This window comes from Drosophila biarmipes, unplaced genomic scaffold (genome assembly GCF_025231255.1).
Source record: "Drosophila biarmipes strain raj3 unplaced genomic scaffold, RU_DBia_V1.1 ptg000005l, whole genome shotgun sequence".
Classification (NCBI taxonomy): domain Eukaryota; kingdom Metazoa; phylum Arthropoda; class Insecta; order Diptera; family Drosophilidae; genus Drosophila; species Drosophila biarmipes.
In genome coordinates this window covers 5,328,760-5,354,615 of record NW_026114527.1, presented here as the reverse complement: position 1 = coordinate 5,354,615, position 25,856 = coordinate 5,328,760, and the positions used below count along the sequence as shown (strand labels likewise).

The following is a 25,856-nucleotide window of genomic DNA, read 5'->3' as shown; positions in this document are numbered from 1 at the left end:
ACAAACTCATCCGTCATCTGTTCCGACTCCCTTTCGGCGTTAAATGCTATAGAGAATCCCTCCAATAATTCCTTCTACCCTACCACAATCTAAAAAATCCTTTTAAAAAATGCAAATAATTTTATTAAATATTGATTAAAAATAATAAGAAAGGGATGAATATTATTTGAATAAAAACCACCTTTTCAGTTCTGCGTCTGCTTTAGCGGGAGAGTTATCATTTGACCCCCGCACAGGAACACATTGTGGAGTGTGAGAAACATCTCAAGTGATTATCTTCCTTTAGGCTCAAGTGGCCTGCCCTTAGAGATTACAAGTGCTAGCCCCGCTCCCCTGGTTTAAAATTACGATCCTAGTTTATGGCTCTGGGTCGATTACAATTGTCACATGACATGCACAGAGCTCATAAAGTATTATATTTGATTTTTATTAGTGCAGTTCAACTTCGACAGTCAATACGAACGGTTGTGCTTCTCTTGTGATCGATCAAGGAAAAACCTTTAAGTACCCGAAGTGAATCAACTCGTGAATCTATTTATAGATCTCTTATCTTATCGAAAGACAATTTGACAGCCGCTCGTCAATCAAAAAGTGCAGCTTAAGTCTCTAATAATGCTCGACCCCCCCTGGAAGAGGCCCCCCGCACCCGACGGGAAGTACCTCGTCATCACCAGATCGGACAACCAAACATTTAGCAACACATCACCGTTCTTGATTAAGAAGACTATAGACTCTGCCGTAGGTGGAGAAATCGCAGAATGCAAAAAACTAGGGACGGAAATATTGGAGAACTTAAAATCACAAAAAGTAATAGAAAATCACAAAATTACAAAAAAGGCAAGCTTTAGTCTGACCAGCAAAACAGGTCTCATAATACTGACATACTCCCTGCTCAACCTACCGGAAAACATCAACATCGGCTATGAAAAAATAAACGTTCGACCATATATCCCTCAACCAATGCGTTGCATGAACTGTATGCGTATTAGACATATTGCGAAGTTCTACAAAAAAAAAGGATTTTGCCTTAAGTGCAGCCGCAAAATTTATACAGATGCCATGTTAGGAGAAGAATGCCAAGAAATCCATAACCATGCTGCATAAATTGCCTAAAAAATAAGTACCCCACATTTCAAGAGACAGGAAATGTCCAGTCTTTATAACTCACCAAGAAGTACAAGTCATGAAAACACTAAAAAAAGTCGACAAGCGAAAAGCATGGTCCATCTACAAGCAGAGGCATCAGCACGACTGCTCATTATATGCATCAATTGCCAAATCTACCCAAATCCAAGTAATCAAGACATAAGGAACAACAAAGCTTAATCGAACCCTCACCATCAACAACTCTGGAACAACCTACAACAAGCAACCCACGCAAAATTATCACATACGACGACGACGATGAGATGTCCACCAGCTCTATTAGTTCGGAAAAAAATACCAACGATAAGTCGAACCATAATTGCATAGTTTACCTTAAAAACTTAACCAAAAGAGAAAAATGATTATTAAAAAATGACGGCTCAAAAAGCCCAATACAGAGCAGATCTAAAGGTAAGAAAATTGAAATTAAAAATACAACTAACCTAGCCCCTTAAATTCTATCAAACTTTTTAGAATGTCCTTCAATGGAATATGAACGGATACACTAACAATTATAACGAACTCTTAATCTTAATAAAACAATACAACCCAAAAATTATTTCTATTAAAGAAACCCATTTAACACCTTCCCAAAACATCCCTATCCCAGTAAACTTTGAAATTTACCACACATTATCCATCGTAGCCAAAGGCGGAGTAGCCATACTAATACACAAATCATTGCAACACACACAAATCTCTACAAGGCATATATTTGAGGCCATTGCTCTTGAAGTTCATTCACCTAGAAAATTTGTTATATTCGCCGCATACATTCCCCCAAATTCTTTCAAAGTGAATTGGAAACAATGTTTCCAACCTTACAGAATACACCCTCCTTAATCACAGGCGACTTCAACAGTTGGAATCGTTTGTGGGGATCACCCAAAAATAATAGAAAAGGAAACCCGCTAGGAAAATTCATACACAACAACAACTACATAATCCTAAACAATGGCAAACCCACACATTTCTCCACCCATGGGACATACACGTGCGTGTTGCACGTTGACTTAACTCTCTGCTCCCCAGATCTTAAAATTTACTCCACCTTCAAAACTAGTGACACACTGCAAGGAACTGATAATTCCCCATTGTCGTACAAATGTTCCCCTTACAGAATAAAAAAACAAATAGGTACCTACCCAGATTTATCATAAACCTAGCGGATTGGGATAAATACGAAACACTCACGAATAACTTAAACACTAGTTCACCAATAGCACCCAACACCAACCAAGAAGCTAGTAACATAAATAAAATAATTTTACAGAGTGCATACAAAAGCATCCCCAAAACCAAGGCCTCTAAACAGCACAACAACGTACCATGGTGGAATAGAAATCACCCAAAATCTTGTAAACTTTAAACGAATTAACGCACTGTACAAAAGGGAAATCAGAACCTCAAAAAAGGAAAGTATACAAATTTTAACATCCAGCATCAGCCCAGACACTAAATGCGAAACTATCTGGAATAAAATACGCACTTTTTGTGGCTTACATAAGGCAACTTCTATTCATTGTTGTATCAAGGCCTACAGTTGAAATCACACCCTTACTGATCAGGGGGATATAGCCAACGCATTCTCAAAGCATTGGTCTCTCCGCTCAGATGCCATGAACTCAGCTATCCGCTCAGCGTTAGGAGCATTCCCGTTCACTCCAACCCACAATCTCTACCTTGAAGCGAATGTATGCCCCCTAGAAACCAAAATCCAGTTTATGAAAGCCAAACTTTGGAACACAATAGTACACTGCCAGGACACCCCCTTTATCCCATAGTAAACAAAATTATAAACAAACAGAATAAAAAATATAAAAACTCAGTACTTCAAGACTGCAGCAACATATGCTCCAATCTAGATCTAACAATTACCCCGGTAAAAAAACTAAGTAAGTCCAACCCCCCATGGCACATAAGACCTGAAACATTAGACACACCTCAACAAAAAAAGAAAAACAACTACCCCAAAATAAATATTTTTAAAAGAATTTTTAGAAACTAAACACAAACTAAAAAAATTTTAACCTGATATACACGGACGGATCTCTATCAAATGAAATAATTGGTTATGCAATAGCAACAGAAAGCTCAACCATAAAACTTGATGTGCTACCTGAATACTCTTCAGTGTATGCAGCAGAAGCTACAGCAATCCTTGAGGCGATCGAGGTAGGACTAAAAAGTAGAGGCAAAACCTGCATAAGTACTGATTCCCTGTCAGTAGTGGAAAGCATAAAAAATACAGAAAACTCAACAAATCTTATCTCCAAAATTCGAAATCTTATAACAAACAACTTCCCTAAAATAAAACTTCTTTGGGTACCAAGCCATGTAGGGATAGCTGGAAACGAATTTGCCGATGAAGCTGCTAAAGCAGCTACAACCTCCCCCCTAATAGCTTCAACAAACATAAATAAATTAGATAGTAATAGATATTTAAAATCAACACTGCTTAATTTTGCTCCACAACTGATTAATAAAACATCCACATGATATCAGACAACGAATGTCAGTCATCTTAACATTGCTCCCTACACAAAAAACCCTCTCTTTAATAAACTACCAAAAATTGAACAAACCAAGCTTATACGGTTACGTCTTGGGCACACTAGACTGACCCATGCAAATAGATTCGTGCAACCGTCATCAAGCCAATGCAAATATTGCAATTGTACGGACATATCAATAAAGCATATATTGAATGAATGCCCAACCTTTCACAATATCAGACCCAAAACCCCAAACTCCGATCTCATCCCTCTCCTAACTTATCCTAGCCCTGAAAACTTACTTAACCTTCCTATATTTCTAAAAAAGGCCAACATTATAAATGAATTATAAGACTACAAAAAACAAAATGTAAAAATACTTTCTAATTTCAAGTTTAAGATTAAGAATTCTATGTTTTCTAATTAAGTGTTATTTGTTAATTGTAATCTAATTGTTCAGTGTTAAACCTTATATAAGTACTAAGAAATATCTGAATAGATAACCAGCCGAAAGCCCCAGCAGCTATGGCTGTCATCACTACTGTAGCATAGTTTTTATAAGTAAGCCTACAGTGTACAAATATATAAATAAATTTTTATTAGTGTTCGTCTAAACATTCTGGCAAGGGCCTGCCAGAAAAATGTATGTATTTATTACAATTTATTTATTTAATAATAATTTTGACACCTTTCCACGGCTTGCGATTATTGTGTTTTAACATTTTAGTGAATTTATTCATTTTTTAACATTAACATTTTTATATCATTGATTTATTGTATCTACAAATTTAAATATTAAGCATACCGCTGGTTAATGCCATTGCTTGTTACTGCCTTCGTATTTTTATTTTTCTTATTTTTTCGTATTTCTTTAACTTCTATAATGTAAGACAAAGATAAATGTTCCCAGATCTTCTTATTAAATACTGTGTAGAGCTACCAATATTTTATCATCAGTTCGAGCAGTACAATCTGGCCTCAAAGTCATAATTCCTTGTTCATCTAAATCTACTATCTCTATTTTTGAGCTGCTACACTGAATTCTAGCCTTAGAATTGTTTTGATTAAAAAGCCAACTACTTTTCTTTTCCAACTCAACCCAATATGTCTTACTCTCTACAATCGATTCATACCTGCAGTTCGATGCCTTATTTGGTTTGAGAGGTTTAATCTCACAACTATTGCCGTTAGCACTACTCCAAGGCCAACTTCCTTCACAAACTCTTTTATTCGACTGACACCTTTGACATTTATTAATAGTATATTCTGTCACAACTATTGTCGTTAGCACTACTCCAAGGCCAACTTCCTTCACAAACTCTTTTAACCGACTGACACCTTTAACATTTATTAAAATTATGAATTAAGTACTGAGAATCTACATGCGGTCGCCCAAATTAACCAGAACTGGGAAAATTTTATAAAGTACAGAAGCATATCTACCAAACAAAGGTATTTTGACATTAATTATTAATTTTTTATCCAGAAATAAACCTCTAGCCATCAATAATGTGTAAACTTCCTTTAATTCTGTGACTGTTCTTTTCCCTGGCAAGACTAAATTTTCAGGCAAACTTTCTTTTATTCTGCAAATCTCATTCTTTAGCTGACTAGGTCTTAATATTTTTGTATTAAGTCGGCCATGATTTATGTCTTTTAATAGGCTTATGACACCATATTGAATTCTCCCGCATTCATCTATAATGTTACTTAGCTGTTTGGTTATCATAATAAAGTTGATAACACATAAAAAAAAAGTTGTACACATAATAAGATTCTTGCAATACCGTTGTCATGTTCTTGTTTCTTTCCTTCATTCCTTTAAAATTTGAGTTAACTTCATCAGTCGTTTTCTTTAAAATGTTAGCTGTAGAATCGAAGTCTTTTTTCTACTTAGCTCGTTAAGACTATGCTGATTGCTTAATAAGTTTTTCATATTATCTCCCATTTGTATCCTGCCGTCTTCATCCATTATTCCAAATAGAATGTGATATAGCGATCTCATAAAACCAAATGGAGCACGTTTACTTCTTGGTTATTATTTTCTTCTATGTCTGAGATCTGCCTTTCTGTGTTACTCAGAACTATCCTCAAAACTATGAAGCCGTTCGCAAACTACCTTCATTCTTTACCTTTTTTAAGCATTTCAAAGTAAACATTCACATTATAAAATATTATTCAATTCCAAGAGTAGGCTACAATTTCAATTAATAACTTAAAAACAAAGCAATTTTTAAAAGTTTTGGGTTTTTAATTAAGTATATAAAATTTAAAGGAAATAAAAAAATAAATATGGGCGTGGTTCCTCCTTTTTTTTTAAAGTAATACATTTTTTTCCTTTCAACTAAAAAAAATCTCTTTTATTGTTTTTTTTTAAAAAAAGACCGAACCTTGAATAAAAAAAAATATATTGGTATTTTTCCCCCCATTTTTTAGGAAAAATCGCAATTTTATTTTTAATTACTTTTAATTTCCATTATAATTCTTAAAAAATACTAAAATCCTTTATATCTACGTTAAGTAAGTGAAATGATGTTGTAAAATATTTTGTAAATAATTAATATTTAATAACTTTGTAGCTCTATTTAAAAATAAAAATTTATTTAATGATTTCGTTTTTTTTTCAGTTAAATAACTGAAATAACAACAGACTTTAAAAGCTGATAACTTAACAGTGGTGCAGTTTGTTAAACTTTTTTGTTAGTAACATTGGAGATTGATGTTATCTTAATCTATTCTGATAGTCAAAATCAATTTCAAACCACTTTTGAAAAATGAGTTTTGGCAAAAAAAAGTAGTCTAAATATATTGCCGAGTTCCTATCTACCTTGACTGATCAACTTTAGCTAATGCGTTAGCAAATTGGCAGAATATAAATAATAACATAGCCATTATAAAACCAAGTTTTGAGATTTTATGTACCTCTTGTTTGTCTTTTCGGTTTTGTCTCTTCGGGATCCGATTCCATTTTATCGACCGACTTTATTCTGTCTAAGGGACAAACTTTGCTTATCGGTCTGGTGATAAATCCATCTTGTAATTTCACTTGGAGTGGAAGCACTCTAACCATTTCGTCTACCCTTATGGACTTTTTCCACTATTCCCATTGGCCACCTGGCTTTATGACTGTCTTCATCCTTCAACAAGACAATTTGTCCTTTCTCTATATTTGTACTTTCCCTCTTCCACTTGTTTCTCTGTTGTACCCTAAAAACATGCAAAATAATTCGTTGGATTAATTTCCACCTAGATACCTTACCAATTTTTTCATTTTCAATTGGTTTAACAATCTCTAACGGTAATCTACCACTCAAAAAATGACCTGGAGTTAATATATCTATATCATTCTCAGAAGTATACAATGGCCTCGAATTCAAGCATGCTTCTATTTAAGATAAAAATTTCTTAGTATGTCAGATTATATTCCCCTATCACCCGTTTCAAATGGTGCTTGATGGATTTCTCAAATACCTCCGAAGTGAGGTCCTGCCGGGGGATAAAATGCCAATAAATTCTTTCTTTTTCGAGCTGCGCGGAAATTATTGTGTACCAAAACCACATCTTCTTTGGATTGTTGTCGAGGCCAATGCTCCTTTGGCTTAGACAGCCATTTCGGACATTTTTTCCTCTAGATGATAAATCTGCACGATTATCTTCAGACTTCACATGGTTCCATTCGGTTTCAATTAGTTTTCGAATGTCATCCGTTCTGCGTCTAATGAACTTGATCTTACTATCACCATTTTTAATCCATGATAAAGTTATAGTGGAATCACGTCAAGCATAGATTTCTTCTTTGGTATCAGTTATTCAATTATTCGTTTGATCAATTCCCTTTGTAAGTGAGCTGCACATAACTCTAGCTTGGGAATAGTTTTTCTATTTTTAATTGGATTAATTTTACTTTTGCTGGCCGTTATGTTTACAAAATTCCCTACTTTAGCATATACCACTGCTGCATATGTCTTTTCGGAAGCGTCAGCAAATCCATAAAGCTGTATTATTGAATAATTTTTGGAACTAATTTGTCTTAGGACTCGAATCCTTTCTAAAAACAATAATTTTTTTCCTTAAAATTTACCCAATAATTTTTTCCTTCCTTGGATAATTCTTGATCCCATTCACTCTTATTTATATATAGTTTTTGAATAAAAAGTTGTCCTAAAATAGTTACAAGAGCCAGCCATCCCAAAGAGTCATATGTTTTTGATAATGTTGATAGCACTATCCTTTTGATAATGTTTTTCGTCACCTCGCAATTTTTTATGAATTCCCACTTTATGTAACTCTTTAGAAATTAATTTAATAAAATTATTGTAATCTTCTATAGAATCAGCCCCAGTCATAGGGTCATCCAAATAAAAATCATTCATTCATCTTGTTTTTGCATTTATCAGCAATATCTACTAGAACTCTAGTAGCTAAATATGGTGCAGGCAGTACCATATGTGACTGTTGTCAATTTTAAATTTTTAATTTTTTCATCTGGAGAATCTCTCCATAAAATATATTGGTACTCTTGATCATTATTATTAATATTTATCTGACGATACATTTTTTTCAACGTCCGCAGATACCACAAATTTTCAATTTTCGCCATTTAATGAATATGTCAAAAATATCTTATTGAACTCGTGGACCAACCCACATTATGTAGTTTAAACTTTTTTTATTAGTTGTTTTTGCTGAAGTGTCAAAAACAACTCTCATCTTGGTCGCCAGGCTTGAATCTTTAATTACTGCCTGGTGAGGTAAAAAGTATTTTCCTTCTTTCTCCACTTCGACCATATGTCTTAAATTCATATAATCATGCATGAATTTAGCATAGTCTAACCTTAGATTTAGATTTCTTTTTAATTTTTTGTCAAGATTCATGAAACGACACATTGCCTGTTTCTTCGAATCTCCTAAGGTGACATCATCTTTAAATGGAATTGACACAATGCTTCGACCATCTGAACCTTTTTTTGTATTTTTTATGAAATGATTTTCACATCTTTCTGACTCGATATAATTTTTGTCTTATCTTTTAATAATGTCATATCTTTTAATTGGATGGTGGTCGATACAACTGTCTTCTTACCTTTGGATTTTTTGCATTCAGAGACAATCCAACCGAAATTGGTTGTGAGTGTATAGATCTGCCCCAATTATTAGATCTACACCATCCGGCTTATTAGAGTCTGGGTCAGCCAAATTGTACTTCTCCCACTTTGATTTGTCATCATTAACTGTGTTGACTGGGAGAGCCCTCATTAATTTTAGAAGGATTAATGCTTCAACTCTAATCGTTTTTTGGGAATTATTTCGTTTAATTGAAAGATTTACCATGTGCTTCGAGATGCACTTTCCCGTGGACGATACTCCACTGATCTCTGTTTGAGACGGAATTGTGGGCAATTTCAGAGTCTGTGCAGATTCTTCTGAAATTATTGTACTGTCGATCAAAAATTTTTCGAAACTTCCCTCAGAATTTTGAATTTGAATGCGTGCTGTAGCTAGGAACGCTTGTTCCGTCGTCATACACGTGTTTACTTTTTCATTAGTTTTTTCAACTTTTTGGTCTGTTTTAGACTTTACATAAATGTGTAGCATACCATGGTGATTTTTCTTACAAATCGAACATGAAATGTCACTTTGGCATTTCTTATTATATAAGTGTTTTAGGCATTTAAAACACAAATGTGCATTTAAGGCTTTTAAATGCCAAATGTAGCAAATGTCCCGTACTTTTGCAAATAGGACAAATGTTAGTAGACAACTCTTTCACATTGCTACTGAACACTGTTTTACAAGGTTTTTCATCCTGTACTGAGCTAATCGAACTTAGTCGTTGCTCTAAAAATTCAATGACGTCGGACAACACTTGAATTTCTCATATAGTTACAAAGCTTCTTTCTTAAATTTTCTTAATTTTATGTGTGCAAATACTATATCAAACTCGTCTGAAATGTGTGCCTTTAATTTTATCATGTAAATTGACTCATTAATTGTGTCAATAAACATTCTTAATTGCCGAACTGATTCCACATTTAGATTTTGGAGATCAAGAATGCGATAAATCTGATCGGAAAAATTTTTCTTTTATTTTCAAACAATAAGTGAGAAAGTACATTCCTGGCTTCTCCCTTAAGTGAAATTTTTAGGTTAGTTAAATTTCAAGGAAGGACTGACACCCATTAAATGTATGAGTTCATTTAACAACTCATAAAATAGGTCCCAATCTTTGGAATCTCCAAAAAATGTGGGTACCTGAATTTTTGGCACCGTCCGCAAATTATCAATTTTATGATTTGCAACTTCTTCCTTTTTTGGCACAATTTCCTCAAGTTTTTGTTCATGTCTTTGGTTACCATTGACATATCGAACGCTAATTCCTCCTATATATCATTATATCTTCTAACAGTGACGTCTGTAGTGTTTCGCTGCTTTAAAAGGACTAGCAATAAAAATTAATCTTCCCAATCCTAATTTCAAAAGTTTTAATTTTATCATTTTGAATGTCCTCAAATGTATCTTTTAAATACCTTTCTAACTGCTCAATCGCTATATCTAACTGGCTTTCGCTTAAATGCTTAAGCTTAAATTTGTTTTATAATATATTTGTAATATAATATATAATATTTGTAATTAATAAAAAATAAAAATGTAATTTTATAGATAGGACTTATGTGATCCTATATATTGTTGCCGCTGTTGTTGTCGCTGCTGAATCTTCGATGTTATCTGTTTTTTCCGCTGTTCATGCTTGTTAGTTGTACTAGTCGGAGGCGTGCTGAAGGCCTTGAAGTGCGTATATGCAGGTTAAAAGTTTAACAGATGATTTAGGAGTTGTTTTAAATTTTTTTTTATTCTTCAGATTTTTTATATTAGGAGTATCTTTTTTTATTTTTTGGGGTCACTGTGATATTAGTAAACCCTTTATTTTGTCAATACATTTGTGAGTCACTTTTCATTTCACCGTTATAACTTTTTCGATGTCGGCCTCGAATACGCCTGATTTTATCAATCACTTTTCGATGTTCGAAAACGCCGAAAATATAACTGCTCGATGGCAAGAATTATTTTTATTTTTTTTTTTTGATTTCTCGATTTTTCCATCACTTTTACAACAAAATTTGACTTTTTTGTTGCAATACTATAATTGAATAAATTTTGTATTTTATCATTTAAGATTCTTTTTTTTCTTTTTGATTTTTATAAATTTTTTGCTAGGTGCTGGCCTAACTTCTAAGTCTCTTACCACTGGTGGGGGAAAACTGCAGAGTTGTCGAAGGACCAAAATGACCTCTTCAGTTGAGTTCTGTATAAAAACTGAATTTTATTTTCTAAGTCCCTGCTTAGGAAACTAACACGAAATTCGTATTCTGGTCTTATCTGTGACCTACGCAGAGGCCGCGTATGCCTGAGCGGGAGAGTTATCATTTGACCCCCGCACAGGAACCCTTGGTGCAGTGTGAGAAACATCTCAAGTGATTATCTTCGGTTAGGCTCAAGTAACCTGCCCTTAGAGATTACAAATGCTAACACCGCTACCTTGTAGGGTTTTAAATTACAGACCATAGTTTATAGCTCTGGGTCGATTTACAATTGTCACATAAAGTGTTATATATTTAATTTTTATTAGTGTTCGTCTGAACATGATCATTGCATGGATCCCGGGTCACTGCGGCATGCAAGACAACGAAGTTGCTGATGAATCTGCAAAAAAAGCCTTTTTCCTCGTCCTTGACATTTTGCGAATACCTGAATATATCCGATATGGTCAAACACATAAAAAAACACTATAAAGAGCTACAAATCTCTCTTCTTAGCCAAACAAAAACATATTACAAATCAAACAATACACATTTAAACAATATATACAATTATGTTCTAATTCCACGACAAACCTTCTGAAAAATTGTACGTCTTCGGCTAGGACACACCAACAGTCACCTATATACCAACCCTCCCACAATACCCTTTTGCCCGCTATGCAACAACGACACCATAACACCCCGACACATCCTAATAGACTGCTTCTATCTTGATCCCATAAGAACTAATCTCTTCGCTTCCACAAACCCCTTACCTTCTTACAAAGAAATATTATAACATTCCTTAACTCTAGTAATATAATTAACGATATTTAAATAGCTTATAAAGCTTTAGATAATTCGATGAAGAGAAATAAATAATGTAAATTCTTATCTAGTTTTTAAGCTTAAGGCCACGTAGCTATAGGTAAATTTAAGTTCGCCTGTAAATTTTACAACATAGCCGAACATATAATAATAATATTAATAACTAGAAATGAAGTTAACTTCGGCAAGCCGAAGTTTGTATACTCTTGCAGTTAAAGAAAATAATCAATAATTTTATTAAATTGAATTCGAAATTTTTAAAAATATAAAAATTTATAATCTCAATATTATAAGATGGTATGTCAAAAAGACCCATAGCTATAATTCGTTTCACATTATTTCCCACCAATTATCAGATCGTTCCTATGACAGCTATATGACGTCCGATTTTAATAAAATTTAATTCGAAATTCAAAACCAAATAAAAAATGTTATTTCCAAGCGTAGGAGGCTATAAGTTAAAAAACACCGAAGATATAATTTTTCAATATTATTTTACCACTAATTTTCCGATTGTTCATATGGCAGTTATATGATATAGTCGTCCGATTTTGATAAAATTTAACTCGAAATTCAGAAGTAATTTAAAAATGTTAAATCCAAGCTAAGAAAGGTATATGTTAAAAATCACCAAAGATATAATTTTAAGTTTCAGCCCGATAGATTTTAAACTGAGAGGCTAGTTTGCGTAGAAACGGACGGACAGACGGACGGACAGTCGGAGATAGCTAGATCGACTCGTCTTGTGACGCTGATTAAGAATATATATTCTTTATGAGGTCGGAAACGTCTCCTTCATTGCGTTGCAAACTTCTGACTGAAATCATTATGCCCTCTGCAAGGGTATAAAAATTCAGAACTAATTAAAAATGATATTTCCAAGCATAGGAGGTTATATTTTAAACAAGAAAGGAAGTTAAGTTCGGCAAGCCGAAGTTTGTATACGCTTGCAGTTATAAAAAATAATCATTCTTTTTATTTCATTGAATTTAAAATTCTTAAAAATAAAAAAATGTATGTTTCCAATCTTATAAGATAATATGTCAAAAAGCCCCAAAGCTATAATTTGATTCACATTATTTCCCACCAAGTATGTGCTCGTTCCTATGCCAGCTATATGATAAGTCGTCCGATTTTGGTAAAATTTAATTCGAAATTGAAAACCAAATAAAAAATGTTATTTCCAAGCGTGGGACGCTATAAGTTACAAAACACCGAAGATATAATTTTTCAATTTTATTTTACCACTAATTTTCCTATTGTTCCTATGGGAGGTATATGATATAGTCGTCCGATTTTGATAAAATTTAATTCTAAATTCAGAACTAATTTAAAAATGTTATATCCAAGCTTAGAAAGGTATATGTTCAAAAACAAGAAAGATATAATTTTTTTAATTTTTTTTCCCCGATAGTTCCTATTGGAGCTATAAGATATAGTTGTCCGATCCGGTTGTTTCCGACTTATATACTACCTGCAATAGAAAGAAGGCTTTTGGGTAAGTTTCAGCCAGATAGCTTTAAAACTGAAAGACTAGTTTGCGTAGAAACGGACAGACGGACGGACAGACAGATTAACAGACGAACGGACAGACGAACGGACAGACGGACAGACAATAGCAATAATAATAATAATAATAATAATAATAATAATAAAAGCAATAATTATAATAATAATAATAATAATAACAAGAAAGGAAGTTAACTTCGGCAAGCCGACGTTTGTATACCCTTGCATTTATAAAAAATAATCAATAATTTTGTTACAATGAATTCGAAATTCTTAAAAAAAAAAATTTATATTTCCAATCTTATAAGATAATATGTCAAAAAGCCCCAAAGCTATAATTTGTTTCACATTTTTTTTCCACTAATTATCCGCTCGTTCCTATGCCAGCTTATGATATAGTCGTACGATTTTGATAAAATTTAATTCGAAATTTAGAACTAATTTAAAAATGAAACGGACGGACAGACGGACATGGCTAGATCGACTCGTATTGTGACGCTGATCAAGAATATATATTCTTTATGGGGTTGGAAACTTCTGACTGAAATCATTATACCCTCTGCAAGGGTATAAAAATTCAAAACTAATTAAAAATGTTATTTCCAAGCATAGGAGGTTATATTTTAAACAAGAAAGCAAGTTCACTAGCTTTAAAACTGAGAGACTAGTTTGCGCAGAAACGGACGGACAGACGGACACGGACGGACAGACGGACATGGCTAGATCGACTTGTATTGTGACGCTGATCAAGAATATATATTCTTTATGGGGTCGGAAACGTCTCCTTCACTGCGTTGCAAACTTCTGACTGAAATCATTATACCCTCTGCAATATAATAATAATAATAATAATGATAATAATAATAACAATAAAAAATAAAATAATAATAATACTAATAATAATAATAATAAAAAATAAAATAATAATAATACTAATAATAATAATAATACTAATTATAATTCTAATAATAATGCTAATAATAATAATAATAATAATAATAATAATAATAATAATAATAATAATAATAATAATAATAATACTAGCAATAATAATACTAATATTATTAATACTATTAATAATACTAATAATAATATTAATAATAATAATAGCAATAATAATAATAATAATAATAATTATACTAATTTTAATAAAAATACTATAAAAATAATAACAATAATATTAAAAATAATAATAATATTAATAATAATAATAATAGCAATAATAATAATAATAACAGCAATAATAATATTAATAATAATAGCAATAATTATAATAATAATAATAACAAAAAAGAAAGTTATCTTAGGCAAGCCGAAGTTTGTATACCCTTGCAGTTATAAAAAATAATCAATGATTTTATTAAATTGAATTCGAAATTCTTAAAAATATAAAAATTTATATTCCCAATATTATAAGATATGTCAAAAGCTATAATTTGTTCCACATTATTTATTATTAATAATATTAATATTAATATTATTTATTAATAATAATATTAATAATACTAATAATAATAATTATACTAATAATAATATAAATAATAATAATATTAATAATAATAATAGCAATAGCAATAATAATAATAATAATAATAATAATAATAATAATAATAATAATAATAATAATAATAATAATAATAATAATAATAATAATAATAATAATAATAATAATAATAATAATAATAATAATAATAATAATAATAATAATAATAATAATAATAATAATAATAATAATAATAATAATAATAATAATAATAATAATAATAATAATAATAATAATAATAATAATAATAATAATAATAATAATAATAACAATAGCAATAATAATAATAAGAATAATAATACTAATTTTAATAATAATACTAATAATAATAATAATAATAACAATAATATTAATAATAATAATAATAATAATAATAATAATAATAATAATAATAATATTAATAATAATAATAATAATAATAATAATATTAATAATAATAATAATAATAATAATAATAATAATAATAATAATAATAATAATAATAATAATAATAATAATAATAATAATACTAATAATAATACTATTAATAATACTAATAATAATAATACTTAATAATTAATTATAATAGTAATAAATACTAATAATAATAATAATACTAATATTAATAATAATAATAGCAATAGCAATAATAATAATAATAATATTAATAACACTATTAATAATACTAATAATAATAATACTTCTAATAATAATAATAATAGCAATAATAATATTAATAATAATAGCAATAATTATAATAATAATAATAACAAAAAAGAAAGTTAACTTCGGCAAGCCGAAGTTTGTATACCCTTGCAGTTATAAAAAATAATCAATGATTTTATTAAATTGAATTCGAAATTCTTAAAAATATAAAAATTTATATTCCCAATATCATAAGATAATATGTCAAAAGCTATAATTTGTTCCACATTATTTTCCCACCAATTATCCGTTCGTTCGTATGCCAGCTTTATGATATAGTCGTCCGATTTTGATAAAATTTAATTCGAAATTCAAAACCAAATAAAAATGTTATTTCCAAGCGTAGGAGGCTATTAGTTAAAAATCACCGAAGACATAATTATTCAATTTTATTTTACCACTAATTTTTCTATTGTTCCTATGGGAGCTATATGATATAGTAGTCCGATTTTGATAAAATTTAATTCGAAATTCAGAACAAATTTAAAAATGTTATATCCAAGCTTCCCCGATAGTTTCTATGGGGGCTATAATATATAGTTGTCCGATCCGGTTGGTTCCGACTTATATACTACCTGCAATAGAAAGAAGGCTTTTGGGTAAGTTTCAGCCCGATAGATTTAAAACTGAGAGACTAGTTTGCGTAGAAACGGACGGACAGACGGAGATGGCTAGATCGACTAGAATATATATTCTTTATGGGGTCGGAAACGTCTCCTTCACTGTGTTGCAAACTTCTGACTGAAACCATTAAGCCCTCTGCAAGGGTATAACAATTCAGAATAATTAAAAATGTTATTTCCAAGCATAGGAGGTTTTATATTAAACGAAAAATCTCCAAGGATAACTCCAAGGATTCTCGAAGGATATTACGAAATCAGCTTACTAAAAGGTACTCCAAGGAATCTCCAAGGTACTGCGAGGTATCCATATAGAAGGAACACGTTAAGGATAAATTTAGGAGTACTAACAAGCCCAGGCGTCCGAAGACTTGATTGGGACTGACAGGAAACACGCACAGCAGTCTGCCGAAGAAAGGTACAGAGAACTGTACCGTAATGGATAAGAAGAATAAGGACGAGAAGCCAGTAAAGGGCTTTGGGGTAACTTTAAGCCCAAGCCAGCCGTGTTACACAAGCAATGGCCCAGACCAGCTTTAATGCCAGGCCTGCCATGCCGTCCCAATGACGCTTTCAAGAAACCTGGGCTGAACCAAGGCAATGCATTGAGCCCTTGGATTCGGAAAGACTTCTAAAACCTCCGGATTCGGGGACGTCTTCAAAACCAAAGTCGGCCAAGGAGAAGGGTTACGCGTCCCGGGTGTACGCCCGCATCTGGAACGGAGTGCGCGACCAGCACAACCACGTGAGCACCAACAAGATAGAGTTCCTGGATGCACTGATTAAGCCCGCCGAGAAACTTATCCATGAAAGTTGCAAAATCACCACGTAAAAGGGAAGAGGGTAGTGGGATCGATGGGGACACGCAAAATGGAAACATCTTTTATGGCTAACATCGCAGCGATAAAGTGTCAATGCTATAATATCATGCCGAGGGAATCTGCAGGAGCATCGCAAGGACTTAAAGGCTAGGATATGCAAGTAAGCGCCGGAGAGTAAAAACGCGTTTTTTTAAATGTTTACCGAAGTAAGAGGTGCTGTACTGTACTACAGTAACGGAGTAAAACAGATGACCGGCCGCTTACCATTGGAGAGGAAGTGAGTTTGGAAACCAGGGACGATCAGCGCCAAGCGTCTTAAGAGAGCTTGAAGGATCTTCAGGGAGCTACAGGACCGGATCATTGAGCTACCGAACACACAAGCTAACTGCACGAGTCTCGTAGCGATCAGACCACAAAAATAAGTTCGTTACATCTGGCGCCCAAAACGTGAATGTCGCCCTGGACGGCAGATTAAAAGACATGAGAAAGGCATTGTCATGACCGGCCCAGGCATCACACTAAGGAATTTTGAAGGGGGCAGCATAGTGGCAAGCCTGAGCGTTGACAACTTACAAAAAGAGGCCCGCAGGCGAGAGCCAAGCTAAGACAGCAAACAACAGCTTCAACCTCGAGACCCAGGCAGTCAGACTACGCAAGTGTCGCTTAACAGGTTCACGATTGTTTAGGTTCGACGGGCGGAAAACCCATTCGAATTTCTGCAGCAGGTGGAGTGTTCCCTGAAGGATGTCGGAATTGCTTAAGGGAAGGGCTTTAAAGTGGTTCATCGCAAAAAACAAACAATGAAAAACACTGAAGTTTATAGAAAGTATTTCTGCCGATAGACTTATTTACCAGACAACGGAAACTGGGTTTGAGCGAGTCGTGTAAAGAATTGAAATAATTGATGATGCAAGTTGATGCACTATGGTCAGTACAAACGAGTGGCCCGTACGACCATTCACCGTTCAGGGCGAAACAAAAAGACAATATAACAAAAGACAATTCAAAATACGGGTCAGAATACGCATAGACAAAATACATAAATTAAAACTAATTTGTTGCTGAATAGGATAGTATAATTGATTTAAGGATAGGTAGAGAGTTGATAGTAGTTATTAGGTAATATAGTCTAATATAATAACTGAAAAGATTGCTTCTGGTACTTGCTCCTGGCTTTATTCACCATGATAGTAAATGTTGTCAGAAAATTTAATTTAAGGATTCATATGGACCACTTAAAACATAAGTTGAATAGTAAGAGCTGAACCATTTAAAATTAACTCATTACCCATGCACCATATTTGAAATGCATTGAGATCAGATTGTACGCATGGTACATCAGCAGTTTTGACCTGAAGGATGGGTACTGGCAAGATTAGGACTCAGACTGATGGAGGGTGACACCCTATACAGGAATATACCTCATAGAGCGGGCAGCGTGGAGGTCGCAACATGGAAGACCTGCGTCCTGAAAGCTCTTCGGGATACGGGGCTGAAAGAAAACCACGACTCACCGGTAGTTGACCACGTAGTACGCCAAAGGACAATAAAGCGTCTAGCAGCCCGGTACTACTGGCCAGGAGAGGATGCGAAATATGCATAAGACTCAAATCGAATCAGGTGCAGACGGCTGGAAAAATGCTGACGTAGGTGCCAGATAAGCCGTAGGCTGCAAAAGCTTTCAGGGAACGCATAATCGAAGTGTGCGAGGCGTGGGGTTCCGAAAGTAGTCATAATGGCCAACGGAGTACAGTTTTCCAGCAAAAATCTTGAAAAGATTCCTGGCCGAGATGGGAACCAAGCAACTGTTCACAACTCCATACACCCCGCAAGAGAACCCGACTGATAGAGCAAATGGGACGCTAAAAACAAGGCTAGCGCATGTCGATTGGCAGGAGCAAAGAAACTAAACACTAAACGCTAATTACGAATGTTTCGGACTTTACGAACTAGACACCGTCGTTGATTACGCAAGGCAGAGAACCAAGATTACCTAGCGTACTATATGACAGAGAGACCTTAAGGAACGGACGACCAATTGAGACCCCTGAGAACAAGGCTAACAATCTCAGGGAAATCTGGAGAGAGCGTCTTAGGAGAAAGCAATGGACATCAGCGCTGGGTGACGTCGTGTGCCAAGCAACACCATTTTTTAAAATCAGCGGAAGGGTTTGCAGCAAAATCATGGATTATGGGTAGTTCTCTGAAGAATTCGACACGGAAACTCAAAAGAAGAGCGGTCTGTCCACGTAAGCGAGCTTAAACAGTATCCTTCGGCGTCTGCCGAAGGAAGGGGGAGGGCACAGAGAACTGTACCGTAATGGATAAGAAAAATGAGGACGAGAATCCTGTAAAGGGCTTTTGGTGACTTGGGGTGACAAGCAATGGCCAAGACGCTTTCAAGAAACGTGGGCTGAACCAAGGCAATGCATTTAGCCGTAGCACTAGCGGCTCGACTAGCAGGTTCTCATTCGGCTACGTACCAGCTGCTCTTCGAGGTAACGAGACAGTTGCTGCTTGAAATTGCGCGAATGCCATGCTGGTCGCGGCAGCATGAACAGCGAAAGGCTGCGTCACATCTTCGTTAGTCTGCGTGAGGAGGGGCGCATCTGTCAGGTGCTGGCCGCTGTGTTTGTCCCCGCCCCCTGCCGGTTAGACACGGTCACGGAGCAGAAGCAGGGGAACTAGCAACCTGGAGCTCTAACAAGAAATCAGCCGGGCGAGGCGGGCCATGCAGGTCAAACACGAGCAAAAGGAGCTGAGGAAGTGGAGTGAGAAAGGATGAAAGAGGAAGGTGTTAAGAAAATTTAAAAACCCACCCATGAAAGTTGCAAAATCAGGGAGGAGTCCCATTGATAGGCGTTTATTGGCACTGGAGGATAGTGCGATCGATAGGGACACGCAAAATGGCAACATCGTTTATGGTGAACATCGCACGGATCAAAGGGCCATGCCGCCCTAGCGATATCGACAGCTAATGAGTATCGATACCATGAGGAGGCCCGCTGGGTTATTAATAACTTATGGGTATCGGTGGCCAAGATAGATCGGGAAATTTGAAATTGCTTCGAGGATGACGACCAGTGCTATAGAAACTCAATGGCGTTATAAGAGCCGAGCGAGCGCCAGGGAAGCAGCGCGGGAGCGCCGAACGAATCATTACGATCATCGGAAGGACTCAAAGGCTAGGATATGCAAGTAAATGTCTGTTTTTCAATGTTGGTCAAAGTAAGAGGTAAAAGCGAATTCGGTTGGAGAGGAAGTGAGTTAGGAGATCAAGGTTGAAAATATGCGATTTTGGAGACCATGAGTGCCGTGTGCAAAAGGGAATAACGGAACTGCACCAGGCTTTAGCAAGAACTTGCGCAAACTTGCGAAACATGCGGAAAAGTAAAATAACGGTTCCTAAAGGCTCCATATAAAGCAGCAAGGCGCCGGCAGAAGGATCAGTCGATCAGGAGGACCATTGAGATCAGTTAAGATTTTAAAGCAAACAGTCAGTCGAAAACGGAGGCTTCGCAGTGGGAGCTTACAATTAGCAAGTTCGGGATTGGTATACCGGAAATCACCGAATTGAGAGACAGGTAGCTGAGCTCCAGGGGGAATCACACTGTTGGGTCAAGGATATCTGTCATTTCCCGGAATGTAAGCCCTGGAGAGTCGGTCAGAGTTTGAGCAGTGAAGGCCTGACACATAAAATCGTGACCTGTCTAACCCCAGTGCACCTTGGCCAAAGCACTTCTTTGGCGAGTCTCGGCGTTAGCCCAGTACGTCAAGTGAAAACTGAGCAGGTCCTGGCACGATTTGCCAGAAAAGGAGAGCGGTCGATTGGGTACGATCTCGAGTGGAGTAGTCCATGCGAGCGCTACGGTTTCGATCCGTGATGTCCCGGATCGGCGTATGCCTAAATGCCCGAGTAACAGAAACCAAGCTACAGCCACTCATCCAGCACATCCAGGATCAGTGCGTAGGACATCGTCAGCAGCAAGCATCGACAGCTACGCGGACAGTAAGGTGGAACATTCGTTTACCCTAGGCGTAGAAGCGAAGTGTCGCCCTGAATGGCAGATTGTCGGAATATTACTTAAAAGCGGAGAACACCCCACAACTACATATCACGACAGAGTCGGCCCAAGCATCACGCTAACGATGTCTAATGGCAAACCTGAGCGTTAAAAGTTACAAAAAAAGGGCCATAGGAGAGAGTCAAGCACAGAAAGAAAACAGCAGCGCTGACCTTGAGACCAAGCCCGTCAGACTATGCTCGTGTCACTAAACAGGTTCTCGAGTGGTGGTTTAGGTTCGACGGGGCGGAAAAACCTTACAGCATGTAGAATAGTTCGCCAACACATACGACTTGGACTTACACGTGATTACCCGAGGAATGCCGGAAGGACTTCAAAGTAGTCCAACAACAAACAATGGAAAACAATTGAGTTCATAGAATGTATTTCTGCCCCGAGACTTCTTCACCAGGTTGTCGGATCAGGTCAGGCAACGGAAGCAGGGCTCTAGCGAGTCGTTCAAAGACTTCATGATCGACATGCAGACGATAGTGAGACCACTGAAATATTTTTCGATAGAGACCGTAAGGTTTAACATGAAAAACTGCACTAAACGTCTAAGGATCTTCTTAAGAGACCTTCCAAAATGTCGGACCTGAATAAGGTAATGATGATAGCCGAAGAGTATGAAGGATTTGAAAAAGGATACAGTAAAACAAGAACTAGAAGACCAAGTCTGCATCTCCAACGAAGGTCACATGCAGAAGATGCGAAGAGACGGGTAACAGGGAGACACAAGAAAATGACCAATGGTCGCCGCCACAGTCCCACGCAGAAATCAGGCGCAACACGCAGTGGCCCATGGACACCACCGCAACAGCAGCAAATGCAGGAGTGGCAGCAGTTATCAGTAGCGGTGCCGATTGGTGGAGGCCACAAGGACACAATCGGCAGAGCATCAGATCACGATGAAAGGCGACCAACCAATCAACAACGATACTACCACAAGAATCCGAATGTTCAAAGAGAGATCTATGCGAAGGTGGACGACCTTCTCCAAATGGGGTGTTTAGAGCACTCAACAAGTCAACTTTTCCATCGTGATGTTTGATAGTTTTCTGGCCAAGATGGGAACCAAGCAACATTTCACAAATCCATACACCCGGCAGGAGAAACCGACTCATAGAGAAAATAGGACGGCGAAAACTATGACAGCGCAGTTCGCTGGGCAGCAAAAATGTCCTGACACGAGCGTTTCCGACTTTACAGGTTAGACACCGTCGTTCACTACCCAAGGCAGAGAACCAAGATTACCGAGCGCGCGGACCGGACGATCAACTGAGACCCCAGAGGACAAGGCCAACAAACTCAGAGATATCTGGAGAGAGCGTCTCAGGATCAGGCTAGGCATGATAATCTAAGGATCACCGTTTAGCAAAAGCGGCCTAGGGGTTTGCAGCAAAATTGTCCCAAAGATACGACGGGCCTTACCAGATTATGGATTCGATACGAAAACACAAAAAAAAGAGGGTACCGACCACGTAAGCGAAATAATACAGACACAAAGAAGCAAAACAACGTTGAATCTCCAAGGATTCTCAAGCGATACTACGAAAAGACTCAAAGGATACTCAAAGAGTACTACGAAAAAACTCCAATGATAATTCCTAGTATTCGCTAATTATATTAAGAAATCAGGATTCTACAACGCACTCCAAGGAAACTTCAAGGATACAACAAGGCACTACGAGATACCCATATAGAAGGAACACGTCAAAAGCGGAATTAAACTATCAACCGTCATCGCATGCAGAAGTGTATTTATCGTGTATCGGAAAAAATATTCAATAAAATCATAAATGTGCGGTGACTGGCTTAATCAATCGACAATAACGCGAAAAGGCACTCTCTGCGATGAAATTGCTTATTAATTAATTATTTAAATAAAACATAACATAAAACCTAAAACTTTTACAAAATTATCCTCGATTGCAATGAGGCAATGAGTCAAAACGACGTTCGCACACAACGTCAACGCTAGGAAGACGAGAGACGGCTCTCAGAATAAAGAAAGAACGAGTACTTCTCTTTTAAAGCAACCGATGTAAGCGCTGATCAAGCGCGGTCAATTAGCCCCGAAGTGCACAAAACGACCCTGCTGTTGGTCGAAAGCCAAAGATTACGATTTTGCTTCACCATGCTTACCTATGGTTAGCCCTACTCCGACGCCGTGGAGCCAACAATGCAAAACCCCCAATTATCAGTTTTGACCCCTGGCGCACCAACAACATGAAACGGTAAAACTTCTGCATCAGCACTTAATTTGTCAGTAAAGATTACAGCTACGGCAAAAACACAAATAGCAACTACAGCTACACAGATACAACAAATCAAATTTAAAACGAAATTCAGCAAGCGGGTTCGGCCATACTACCGACCGGACTGTCATATCATATCAAGTAAACCTAGCCCGCAGAATAGCGCGGTAGGTAAAAAGTCAAAAATAAACCGTGTCTAAATAGAAAATAAATTACCCGGGAAATCAGAACCCAACCGAAACCTCAGCCTCCACCAATTTACATTAGGGAGAAAGTCTCGAACGCCCTTCTCAACAACATTTTTGTGCTGACCAGGAACGGAAACTTTTATATTGTTCCGGTCACAAAAGGGGGTGTCCATGAAACCAAGCTTCAAACGAAATTTGAAGAACATTTCCAAGCTGTATCCAAATAGCTGGAGAAGGCTAGGAAAAGCTACTACACACACCAACTAAAAAACATTAAGGGCCTGCAAGTAGTACTAAAAGGAATCGAGCTCGACGTAACCGCCAAGGAAAAAGGGTTTTCTGCAAAGAAATTCAGTAACATTATAAGCAGGAAAAAAGAGCCGCAACCACTCTTCAGAGTCGAGCTGGAGCCAGAGTCTTCAAAAAAAATGAAGTGTACCCCATTTATAGCCTGCAATACACGTGGAAGAGCCACATAAAAGGAACGGCCCTGTGCAATCCACAAATTGCCTGGAGTATGAACACAACATGACATACTGTTCATTTTAAACAGTCTGTGTGGAGTTTTCCACACTTGTAACGAACACGACCATGTGTGCGGCTATCTGGCAGCGTACTCTGCCTACAGGGTCGGCTGTGCTCAGGGAAAATGGGAGTGGGGTTTTGCTACCTAGAGAACCGCGCCGTCACATAAACTTAAATAGTAGACAGAGTAGGGAACTATTGACAAACTATACCAAAGCTCAAAGAAACTAATTTAACTTTAAGTGTGAGGAATTGCAGATGTCATTTAATTCCTCTTCAGAACCCATCCAACCTTGCATAGGCTCGCTTTGCGTATGTGGCCAATGCCGTTATTAATGATGCACAGTTACTTCAGGTGTCCCAATTCGCAAACAAATTTACTTCATTTTATACTTCATTCTCAAATAAGTACCAAAATTCAATTAAAGCTAAGTTGCCCATGGCAGCGGCTTATGATTTTCTTAACTTTAGCTTGCCCATGGCAGATTAACCATATAATGGGTACAACTGACTTCATTTAGGTTCTTTATTCAAAAATTTACGTTAACAATTATGTTTTGACAAGAAGAAAGGTAATCTTCAACAAAATAGCACGGGCGTCGAAACTTGAATTTCTATAGTTATATTACTTGGCTCAGATTGATGTGAACAGACGGTCGGCTATGCCGTACTTACAACATTAATACTTTAAATCTGTTTTCAGTGCAGTCGACAGGCCTGTGGACGGTGTGTGTAAACGAGGATGTGTGTATGCTGAGTGAACTACAAAATATTATTAGTTAAGGCCAAATATACATACTGTACCCGTATAATAAGCTTAATTTCTATAAAATTTAAATCTATTCTAGCAACTACAAAAGCGATGCAACAGTCAGATCGGCTGCTGAGATCGGGGGTGAATCCTTAGCTGCGAGGCGGCAGATTCAACAGTTAGAACAAGAGTCTAGGGTGTCTGCTTATCCGCTATACGCTCGTGTTGGACGTGTCGATGGCTAACCATCAGTCCGGGGTTAGGTTACTCGCAACTGGTCAGGAGAATATGGCGAACAACACGTGTATCAATCTAGGAACTGCCAACATAATAACTAACTGGTCAAGGCTGGGTTTACTTTTATTTACCTTAAGTTTTCCTTACGTCTTACAACGGTTGGAATGCTTGGCTCGAAACTTAAATTTGCACTGGTAAACTGTATGTGGCTCGGCTCGACTGGTCTCGCACTTCTTTGCAAAATTCGATTTGATTTAAAACGCGTGTGCTTCGGCCGAAAGATCAGAAATAAGAGAACGAAAAAACGCAAATGGCGGGTGCAAGCCCTCTGACAAGCAGTGTTAGAAAATACGAAATTATCGTTTAGTATTTTCTAGGATGTGAGGTTGCCACCAGGTTGCGGAACCAGTAGCGCTATTTTATATTAAAAAAAATACAAGAATTTTTCCTAATAATTTCACACCCCTACAGCACAGGATTAATCTTTAGTCTTCACGACAGAGATAAAACCTGAAAAAGGGTGTCTACTGTTACCAAATATCCTTTGCATGATATGTTCCTAATTCCTTTCCGTTTAAATCCCTAAGTAAATAGAGAGAGTTTCCCAGTCTTTGCTTGACACGGACCTTTATTCCTACCGGTGCAAGCTTAGCATTGAAGTGGGCGGCGGCATTGCTAAGGGCGAAGTTTCGTTTAATTACCTCGTCTCCTACCTGAAAAGATCGAGGCCTAGATCGGAGGTTATAGGATTGCTCATTCTTTTTATAAGCTTTGTCTAATTGCTTTTGGAGGTCAAATCGTAACGTAGAGAATTGGTCTTGTCGGTTTAGTCGTAAGGAACTTTCATTAAGCAAATTTAGATTTTTGAGTAATTTATAATCTTTTCCGT

General features: G+C 36.2%; 1 protein-coding gene across 46 annotated transcripts in view; it reads right to left on the bottom strand.

Moving 5' to 3' along the window:
- Positions 1 to 25,856, bottom strand: part of LOC108035740 (zinc finger protein ubi-d4 B) — a 156,202-nt gene that overhangs the window by 44,498 nt on the left and 85,848 nt on the right. For 27 of the 46 annotated variants that reach the window (XR_007764930.1, XR_007764934.1, XR_007764932.1 and 24 more), the window contains one exon: positions 24,655 to 24,741. The exons of 10 other annotated variants lie outside the window; for them this stretch is intronic. The gene's annotated coding sequence lies outside the window, so the exon portion shown is untranslated. Of the gene's footprint in view, positions 1 to 24,654; positions 24,742 to 24,976; positions 25,050 to 25,098; positions 25,244 to 25,856 lie in introns of those variants that run through there. 9 more of the 46 variants (XR_007764927.1, XR_007764938.1, XR_007764943.1 and 6 more) reach the window with 4 other exon arrangements.